Here is an 11,374-nt window from a genome sequence, read left to right on the forward strand (position 1 = left end):
GAAACTCCCTAGTCCTTGCCGATGACAGGCATACAGCCACCACCATTCTTGAAAATATAAAGAGTGGTACTCAGTGATTTGCCCCAAAAATAACGCTTTGTATTCAGGACATAAAGTACATTTCTTTTCCACTTTTTTTGCAGTTTTACATTAGTGTCTTATTGCAAACAGGCTTCTTTCTTTTCACTTTGTAATTTAGGTGAGTATTGTGGAGTAACTACAATGCTGTTGATACATCCTCCATTTTCTCCTATATGAGACGTTTTGTAACAGTTTTAAAATCACCTTTGGAATCATGGTGAAATCCCTGAACGGTTTCCTTCCTCTCCGGAGTTAGGAATGACGCCTGTATCTTTGTAGTGACTGGGTGTATTGAAAGCATAATTGAAAACCTCCCCTCGCTCAACGGGATATTCATTGTCCGTGTTTTTTTACCCATCTTTGCGAGGCATTGGAAAACCTCCCTGGTCTTTGTTAATTGTATGGGTGGGGTACAGAGATGAGGTAGTCATTCAAAAATCATGTTAAACAATATTATTGCACACAAGGTGAGTCCATACGACTTGTTAAGCAAATGTTTATGCCCGAACCTATTTAGGCTTGCCATAACAAATGGTTTGAATTCATATTGACTCAAGATATTTCAGCTTTACATTTATAATTACACGGAAGAAAAATATAAATGCAACATTCAACAATTTCAAAGATTTTACTCAGTTACAGTTCATTTAATAAGGAAATCACGCAATTTAAATAAAATCACTAGCCCCACTCTATGGATTTCACATGACTGGGAAAACAGATATGCATCTGTTGATGACACCTTTAAAAAAATGGTCAGAAACCAGTCAGTATCTGGTGTGACCACCATTTGCCTCATGCAGTGTGACACATTGTGGCCTCTGGAACACATGATTGTGGCCTCTGGAATACTTCCCCACTCTTCTTCAATGGCTGTGCAAAGTTACTGGATATTGACATGAACTAAATCAAGATATCTTAGACATCAATCCAGAGCATCCCAAACATGCTCAATATGTGACATGTCTAGTGAGCATGCAGGCCATAGAAGAACTGGGATATGTTCAGCTTCCAGGAATTTTGTACAGATCCTTGTGACATGGGGTCGTGCATTATCATACTTAAACATGAGGTGATGGCGGCGGATGAATGGCACGACAATGGGCATCAGGATCTCATCACGGCATTCCAATTGCTTTAGATAAAATGCAATTGCAACCGTTGTCCGTAGCTTTTGCCTGCCCATACCATTGCCCCAACGCCACCACTGCTCACCCACACAATGGCATCCACGCTGTCTGCCATCTGCCCGAAAAGTTGAAAACGGAATTCATCTGTGAAGATCACACTTCTTCAGCGTGCCAGTAGCCAACGAAGGTGAGAACTTTGTTTGCCCACTGAAGTCAGTTACGATGCCGAACTGCAGTTAGTTCAAGACCCTGGTGACAACAGCAGCTTCCCTGAGACAGATACTGACAGTTTGTGCACAAATTATTTGGTTATGCAAACCCACAGTTTCATCTGCTGTCTGGGTGGCTGGTCAGACTATCCCGCAGGTGAAGAAGCTGGATATGGAGGTCCTGGGCTAGCGTAGTTACACGTGGTCTGCGGTTGTGAGGCTGGTTGGACTTACTGCCAAATTCACTAAAACGATGTCATGGTAGAGAACCGCCCTTGCTCTCTCTGCCTGGCCGATTCCCCTCTCTCCACTGGGATTCTCTGCCTCTAACCCTACTACGGGGGCTGAGTCACTAGCTATCTGTTGCTCTTCCATGCCGTCCCTAGGAGGGGTGCATCACTTTGAGTTGGTTGAGTCACTGACGTGATCTTCCTGTCCGGGTTGGCGCCCTCCTCGGGTTCATGCCATGGGGGAGGTCTTCGTGGGCTATACTCTGCCTTGTCTCAGGGTGGTAGGTTGGTGGTTGAAGATATCCCTCTATTGATGTGGGGGCTGCGCCTTGGCAATGGGGGTGGGGTTATATCCTGCCTGTCTGGCCCTGTCCAGGGGTGTTGTCGGACAGGCCCACAGTGTCTCAGACCCCTCCTGTCTCAGCCTCCAGTATTTATGCTGCAGTAGTTTATGTGTCGGGGGGCTAGGGTCAGTCTGTTAAATCTGGAGTATTTCTCATGTCTTGTCTGGTGTCCTGTGTGGATTTAAGTATGCTCCCTCTAATTCTCTCTCTCTGATCTCTCTCTTTTTCTCTCTCTCTTCTCTTTCTCTTCTCCCGGAGGACCTGAGCCCTAGGACCATGCCTCAGGACTACCTGGCATTGCTGTCCCCAGTCCACCTGGTCATGCTGCTGTTCCAGTTCCAACTGTTCTGCCTGCAACTATGGATTCCTGACCTGTTCACTGGACGTGCTACCTTGTCCCGGACCTGCTGTTTTGGACTCTCTCTCTACCGCACCTGTTGTCTAACTCTGATTGAGCGGCCATGAAAAGCCAACCGACATTTACTCCTGAGGTGCTGACCCTTTGCACCCTCTACAACCACTGTGATTATTATTATCTGACCCTGCTGGTCATCATTTGAACATCTTGGCCATATTCTGTTATTATCTCCACCCGGCACAGCCAGAAGAGGACTAGCCACCCCTTAGAGCCTGGTTCTTCTTCCTAGACTCTCGGTTTTCTAGGGAGTTTTTCCTAGCCACTGTGCTTCTACATATGCATTGCTTGCTGTTTGGGTTTTTAGGATGGGTTTCTGTACAGCACTTTATGACATTGGTTGATGTAAAAAGGGCTTTGTATATAAATGTGATTGACTGAACATTAAATTATTTGGCAACAGCTCTGATGGACATTCCTGCAGTCATCATGCCAATTGCACACTCCCTCAAAACTTGAGACATCTGTGGCTTTGTGTTGTGCGACAATACTGCACATTTTAGAGTGTCCTTTTATTGTCCCCTGTGTAATGGTCATGCTGTTTATCAGCTTCTTGACATGCCACACCTGTGGATCGATTATCATTTAATTTTTTCTTATTTGTTTGGCCATTCCCCCCCATCTTTTGATTTTTCATGCACATTCCACACATATTTTACATACATGGCTATTTTTTGCACAGTAGTTACATATCAACAATAAATTAATTTGACATACACCTGGATAGATAGCAATTATACATTATACATTGTGTTTTCAGTCATAACTATTACAGAATATGAGTTTTTAAACCCACCCCTCAGCTACTCTCAGTCCATCTCACCTAGTTCTGTAAAATGCCCTCTTATGATTTCCATGTGCCATATATTTTTCAACTTGCTGTGATGTTTCACATAAATTCTGAACCTTTCTAATCGCATGGTATCAACAGATTTTAAGTGAAAGACAAATACTTTTACTAAAAGTATGATTGTATTGTTGATAGATTGACTATGGCTTTCTAAATATCCAAACAGTGCTATTTTTAGGGTTAATTTTAGATAAATGTTCTAGCAGGTTCGTGCTCTACAACATCCATAGAGTATGACCCTACCTCACACAGGAAGCAGCACAGGTCCTAATCCAGGCACTTGTCCTCTACAGTCTGGACTGCTGCAACTCGCTGTTGGCTTGGTTCCCCACTTGTGTCATCAAACCCCTGCAAATTATTCAAAACGCTGAACTTCCTAAGTTCTCTCATGTCACCCCGCTCCTCCGCACACTCCACTGGCTTCCAATCAAAGCTCGCATCCACTAAAAGACCATGGTGCTAACCTACACAACAGCAAAAGGAACTGCCCCTCCCTACATTCAGGCTATGCTCAAACCCTGCACCCCAACCCGAACACTCCATTCTGTCACCTCAGGTCTCTTGGCCCCCCCTGGAAATGGAGGAGACTGAAACGAGAATATGTGACTCACCACCTGGATTCGGGTTTACATTGGATAAAAGTAGAGACTCAGAGCTACAAAATGGTATATCATACAATGCATTTGAGGAAACAATGGGAAGGTAATTCTGCTTTGAAAGTTGATCAACTTGTAAACTAACTTGTGAGAAAAAACGTCTTTCAATGTTTTGGTACTATGATTGGAGCCCTTCTTTGACTACACTGCATTGTTCACAGCCTCTTAAGTCTTAGCCCCACCCATTTCTTTAAGGATTGACCCAAGAGTTATGTACTAACTTGCCACCTACTTCCAGACATCTAAGAGGGGGAGAGAGAACAGTTCACTGAACATTACTCGCCCTAGCAGAGCTGGTTAGGCTGTTATGTTATGTAGAGCGTTGGTGACTGCAACTGTGCTGTCAGATTGTCCTTTTGAAAATTCAGAGTGTTTCACGTTCAGAGCACACACTGGATGCTCTGGCCAATAAGTAGGGGTGTTTCGAAAGCTCTGACCTCAATGACAGTCAAACACCCAAGCTAACTGGCTAACATTGGCTAGCTACTTCCAGACACATAATGAGAGAACACCCCACTATGACCATTTTACTCTCCCTAGCAGAGCTGGTTAGGCGGTTTTCATGTTATCCATAGCATTGGTGACTGTAACTGTGCTGCTGGCATCAATTGAATTATGCTTTGTTGCCAACGTTTACTGACACCGGACATATTCAACAGGTGTTGAGCGTTAAAAAATTAATCAGTTATTCTGCGCTATGACACACTAAGACGAGTCTTTTGTTAAGAAATGTAGCAAGATAGCTAGCTATGTAATCAATAAATCCCAACACATGACTCCTTAACAGCTTCTGTCCCCAAGCCATAAGACTGCTGAACAATTACTTAAATGGCAACCTTTACTATTTGCATTGACCCCCCCCCCCTTTGTTTTTACACTGCTGCTACTCTCTGTTTATTATTTATGCATTGTCACTTTACCCCTACCTACATGTACAATTTACCTCAGCTAATCTGTTCCCCCGCATATTGACTTGGTACCACCCCCTGTATATAGCCTCATTATTGTTATGTTATTACGTTCCTTTTTTTAAACTTTAGTTTATTTAGTAAATATTTTCTTAACTCCCTTTACTTAAAAACTTCATTGTTGGTTAAGGGCTTGTAAGTAAGCATTAAACTTGTTGTGTGAACATTTTTATTTTTTTTAACTTTTATTTGATGTGGTCTGCGGTTGCGAGGCTGATTGGACGTACTGCCGAATTCTCTAAAGCAACGTTGGAGGCAGGTTATGATAAAAATGAACATGACATTTTCTGGCAACAGCTCTGGTGGACATTCCTGCAGGCAGCATGCCAATTACACGCTCCCTCAAAACTTGAGACATCTGTGGCATTGTCTTGTGCCGCATTGTCTTGTGCACATTTTAAAATTGCCTTTTATCGTCCCCAACACAAGGTATGCCTGTGTAATGATCATACTGTTTAATCAGCTTCTTGATATGCCACACTTGTCAAAGGAGAAATGCTCACTAACAGGAAAGTAAACAAATTGGTGCACAATTCCAAAACTTTAGGGTGGACGCAGTAGTTTCTCTTTTTGAGTCAGACTTCACAACATGATCAAACATACCATACCACAGTGGATCACATTTCTAATTCTCTAATGTGTAAAGTGGTGTGGAGATGGGTGGGGAGTTATTTAATTCATACATCATTTCAAAGTCCACAGTTTAGCCAACATGTCTTCTGTAGTTGTTCTGACTGCCATAACACTTTGAATGATCAGAGGCAAGGACCTTCTCTTCTCTCTCTCTCTCTCTCTCTCTCTCTCTCTCTTTCTCTAATATAAAATACAGGGGACAACATCCATCAATATTTTCTAATATCAGGAGAACAGAGGTGCGGCTTATCTTGCTGTGCCTCTAATGATGTTTATTTTGTGTGAAGGCCGTACCCAAAGATGAAAGAGAGAAAGAGAGAATGGAGGGAGGGAGAGAGAAGGCAGAACAGTACAGTGAATTATTATCTCAGATAATCTCAGTGTGTGTATAATTATGAGCCTGTGTTTGTGTGTCTGGATTCCCAAGTTGATTTATAATGTATCAAGGCGAGCGCTGGTAAAAACATCACCTCTCTAACCATCCCTCAAAGAAACTGCTAACCTGGCACTTGTCTTGGTGTTGGCTGGATCCAGAAAGGAGCAGGGACCATGTGACACCAATGGGGAACAACAGGCAACACGGATGCACAAATATTGGTCACCTGGCTGTCTGTCTTCGTGTTGGATATTCTACAGTTCTCAGGAAAGTCCACACAAGAGAGTCTGAGAGAGAGAGAGAGAGAGAGAGAGAGAGAGAGAGAGAGAGAAAAGGAAAGAGCAGTATCAGGATAAAGGTGAGACCCAGATGCAGACCGTGTCGAAGTAACAATGTTTATTATAGCAACAGGGGCAAAGGTACAGGATGGCAGGCAGGCTCAGGGTCAGGTCAGGTAGAGGTCGGTAATCCAGAGGCGGTGCAACGGTACAGGACGGCAGGCAGGGTCAGGGGCAGGCAGAGTGGTCAGGTGGGCGGGCTCAGGGTCAGGACAGGCAATGGGGAAGATGGGAGACACCTGGAGGGGGGTAGAGACAATCACAAAGACAGGTGAAACAGATCAGGGTGTGACAAGCAGAGCAGTCAGACCAGCTCTCAGCTCAGCTCTTTTATGCGGACCAGATTAACTCTCTCTCTCAGTCCCTCTTCTCTCGGTGCGTTTACTGCATTTACCAACAGCAGGGTATCCTGGTGAGAGAGGGAGCATCACCTCCATATATTGGCTTCCTGCTAGTAGCCTCTCGTCTCACATCCATCTCTAAGGATGGTGACCTGATTTGAAGGTTGATCATTAATAAGTAGGTTAACCATGCCTCGAGCTTTGATATCATCCTGCCAGTGTAGGCTATGTAGCCTTCATACAAACAGCGGAGTATATCCTATTCTTGGAAAAAACAAACAGATAACACATTATTTCAAAGTGTAGATGAGAAAGTAGTGTTGCAAAATGGTACAGTTCAATAGCAAAGTATGACTCGTGTTCAGCAGAACTTCTGGAGATACCAGGTAACAGTAACCCGGCCCTCACTACTTCCTTATTCCGGTTGGCATTATACTAGCCAATTCTCTAACTAACCCCTGCCCATTCACTCACATCCTATTTGGAACGTTGCCAAAGACGTCCTACTCCCACCACCACAGCATCAGGTGCTTGACCGTAATGTTGATGGCAGCAACTCATCTGTTGCCCAAGATTGGTCCCCATGATGATGGGGAGGTTTTTGTGACAGCTAGACGTCTGGCCGACCATGCTGTCCCTGCCAGGGTTTAGACATGAGCTACAGGCGCACACAGTAGCACAGTGACACAGGGTCACTCACCGTGACTGGTGTGGATCGACGCCTAGCCATCTGGTGATGGTGGCCCCGGAGCAGCTGCCAGTCACTTGGTCTAGTCCGCCTCAGATGCATGCCCTTCCTGCCATGGCCGCCTGCCTGCAAGACATGGTTCTCCACTGGGGCATTCAGACCAGTGGAGAGACTAACATACACACAGGCCTACGTACAAGCACCTGCACATGCATGCACGCACGCACACACACACACTCACACAAACACAAACAAGTTATCGCCTGCCCAGGACAAGGCCCATGGGAGGCCACAAAGCCAACTCTCTCTGTGTTATGTTCACTCACTTCACATGTAGCTGGCCGACTGGTCACTTTGCTGTTCACAAGATTAATTTTTGTTTGAAAGGATGAATAGTTGTGTTGTTACAGCAGACAAGCCTGTGTACACAGACTCATCAATCCTTTACCTGTCAATCAATGTTCCACTGAAAGAAATCCCTGATTTGACTGATGATGTTTAACTTTAGCTGCCTTTCAATAAACCACATCAGTGTGGCTGCTGCCTTGCCTTCTTCATATGGACAGACAGAGAGCTAGTGCTTAGCAAGCTATTTGTTTGTCTTTCATTTTATTTCATTTTAAGTCAAACCTTCGTCGCAGCGGAGAAGAGAGGCTTTTACATTACATTCAGTCATCTAGCAGACACTCCCATCTGGAGCGACCCACAGGAGCAACCAGAGTCAAGCACCCCGCCCAAGGGCATGTCGACAGATCTCCCACCAAGTCAAATCGGGGACCCGAGTCAGTGACCTATTGGCCACCGGCCCAAGCTCCCAACTGCCCGACACCCAACAATCCAAAATCTCCCCCACAGTTCCCTGAGAGCTGCACCTCATTCATCCATTCATCATCCCCCGACTAAAAATGAAAAATTAAGGAAAACAACAACAGAAAATGACAATGCAAAAACAAAAGACATCAAGGACAACATAAATCTAGACAGCAAGGCTAACTGTACATGCTTGAGTGCATGTGTGGTATTATTTACGTGTGTGTGTGTGTGTGTGTGTGTGTGTGTGTGTGTGTGTGTGTGTGTGTGTGTGTGTGTGTGTGTGTGTGTGTGTGTGTGTGTGCATGTGTGTTAGTTTGAATGTGAGTGTGTGTATGCATTAGTACACGCGTACAGGCACCTGTGCGGCATCAGCCTTTGGCAAACAGGCATTTGATGTAACAATTTCAATCTATCTAATCAAATTTGATCCACAGATATTAAGAGTATTAGTATATTAGTAATTGACTGACCAGGTCTCTCCAAATCTCCCAACAATGCTATTTCTAGGGTACATTTTTGATTAATGTTATGCTTTTTCAGCCATTCCTGAACCTGAGACCAGAAACGGGCTACCTGAAGGCAACACCAAAAATGGTATATTGATTCTGTGTTCTTGCAACAAAATCTGCAATGCTGCAATGATTGTATGCCACAAATATTCAAAGTTTTGAATCTTGCTTTGTTTTATTTATCATCTCATATACCCATGTCCAAGATGGCGTAGCAGTGCAGACATTGTTTGTTTTTCTCCTGTGTACATTTAGTCTTTTTTGTCTTTTTTGTATTACATTTCAATTTATTTTCTTTTTCAATTTATCTCTTTTTCCATTTTTAAATCAAATATACCTTCCAGCAACCCGCCTCACCCAATGTGATACGGATCGGCTATTTTTAGACCTTATAGTCAGAACCTCCATCAGGAGCTAGCCATCAGAAGCTAACCAGCTAATTAGCTACCTTTACCTTTTGCACAGACACCAGCAGCTTTAGCCTGGATAATACTTGCCAGCCTGCCAGTATCGGACTGTTTCCTCCTTCCTCCTGATTCCTGCCGTAAGCCCTGGACCATTACTCCTGATCATCACAGCTGGCTAGCTGCCACTGAGTGGCCCAGCCCCGAAGCTAGCTTTTTTTAAATATTTTTTTTTATTTCACCTTTATTTAACCAGGTAGGCTAGTTGAGAACAAGTTCTCATTTGCAACTGCGACCTGGCCAAGATAAAGCATAGCAGTGTGAACAGACAACACAGAGTTACACATGGAGCAAACAATAAGCTAGCTTTGAGCTAGGCCCACCTCCCGGCCTGCTCAGTGATCACTCGGTCACACAGCTGATACCTCCAGAATCCACTACTCCACCGGATTCTTGCCGTAAGAACTTTGCATTGGATCATCGCTGCTAGCTAGCTAGTACCAAGTGGCTATTGTGGCTAACGTCCTTGTCCCGAAGCTAGCAACAGATAGCCACGAGCCAGGCGCATCTCCCAGTTAGCAAACAAAATTACTCCAGGTACAATACCTCTTTTGCCAACTGGCCTGGACCCTTTGTCAACACAGAGCCCTGCCGATCCATTACGACTGGTCTACCGACGTAATTCAGTCTGTTGTGCCCTCAACCAGCCTCTGCCGGACGTTGGGGCAGACGCTTCTACTAGCCCCGGACTGCTAACTTTTTTTGAGCGCCGTGTCTCCCGCTTGCTAGCGTAGTAATGACTACCCAGCGGCTTCCCTGTTTCATCTATTGCTGTTCACTTCTCTGCCCATTCATCGCCATTTTACCTCTCTTAACCGTTGTTGTCTTAGCTCTCCCAATCAACACCTGTGATTGCTTTATGCTTCACTTTATGTCTCTCTCTAATGTCAATATGCCTTGTATACTGTTGTTTAGGATAGTTATCATTGTTTTAGTTTCCTGCAGAGCCCCTAGTCCCACTCAACATGCCTCAGATACCTCTTTTGGCCCACCTCCCACACATGCGGTAATCTCCCCCAGCATAACTAGGGCGTCCAGAGATGCAACCTCTCTTATCGTCACCCAATAACTAGGTTAACCTCCACTGTACCCGCACCCTACCATACCGTCTGTACATTACGCCCTGAATCTATCCTACCACGCCCAGAAATTTTATTCTTTGGCCACAACGCACTAGATGACCAGTTTTGCTAGCCTTTCGCCGTACCGTCATCCTACTCCTCCTCTGTTCCTTGGGTGATGTGGAGGTTAACCCAGGCCCTGCGTGTCCCCAGGCGCTCTCATTTGTTGACTTCTGTAACCGTCAAAGCCTTGGTTTCATGCATGTTAACATCAGAAGCCTCCTCCCTAAGTTTGTTTTACTCACTGCTTTAGCACACTCCTCCAACCCTGATGTCCTTGCTGTGTCTGAATCCTGGCATAGGAAGGCCACCGACAATTCTGAGATTTCAATCCCCAATTGCAACATTTTCCGTCAAGATTGAACTGCCAAAGGGGGAGGAGTTGTAATCTACTGCAGAGATAGCATGCAAAGTTCTGTCATACTTTCCAGGTCTATGCCCAAACAATTAGAGCTTCTAATTTAAAAAATCAATCTCTCCAGAAGAATCACCCCTCATCACTGTCAAACGCTCCCTAAAACACTTCTGCAATCAGGCCTTTCTAATCGACCTGGACCGGGTATCCTGGAAGGATATTGACCTCATCCCATCAGTAGAGCCTGGTCATTCTTTAAAAGTAATTTTCTCACCATCTTAAATTAGCATGCAACTTTCAAAAAATGTAGAACTAAGAACTGTCACGCCTTGGTCTTAGTATTTTGTGTTTTTGTTAATTAGTTGGTCAGGCCAGGGTGTGACATGGGTTTATTGTTTGTTGTAATTCTTAGTGGGGTTTTTTTAGTTATTGGGATTGTGGCTGATTAGGGGTGTGTGTTGCATAGGTTTGGCTGCCTGAGGCGGTTCTCAATCAGAGTCAGGTGATTCTTGTTGTCTCTGATTGGGAACCGTATTTAGGTAGCCTGGGTTTCGATTTGTATTTCGTGGGTGATTGTTCCTGTCTCTGTATTAGTGTTCACCAGACAGGCTGTATAGGTTTTTCACGTTCCGTTTGTTGTTTTTGTTATTTCATGTATCGTCATTTATCTATTAAAAACATGAGTAACCAACACGCTGCATTTCGGTCCGACTCTCTTTCGACAAACGAAGAACGTCGTTACAGAATCACCCACCACACACGGACCGAGGAGTGTGTCAACAGGCAGGAGCAGCCCAAAGAGGAGCCGCGTATTAAGGATTTCTGGACATGGGAGGAAATCCTTGACGGGAGA

This window comes from Oncorhynchus masou, chromosome 28, assembly GCF_036934945.1.
Source record: "Oncorhynchus masou masou isolate Uvic2021 chromosome 28, UVic_Omas_1.1, whole genome shotgun sequence".
Lineage (NCBI taxonomy): Eukaryota > Metazoa > Chordata > Actinopteri > Salmoniformes > Salmonidae > Oncorhynchus > Oncorhynchus masou.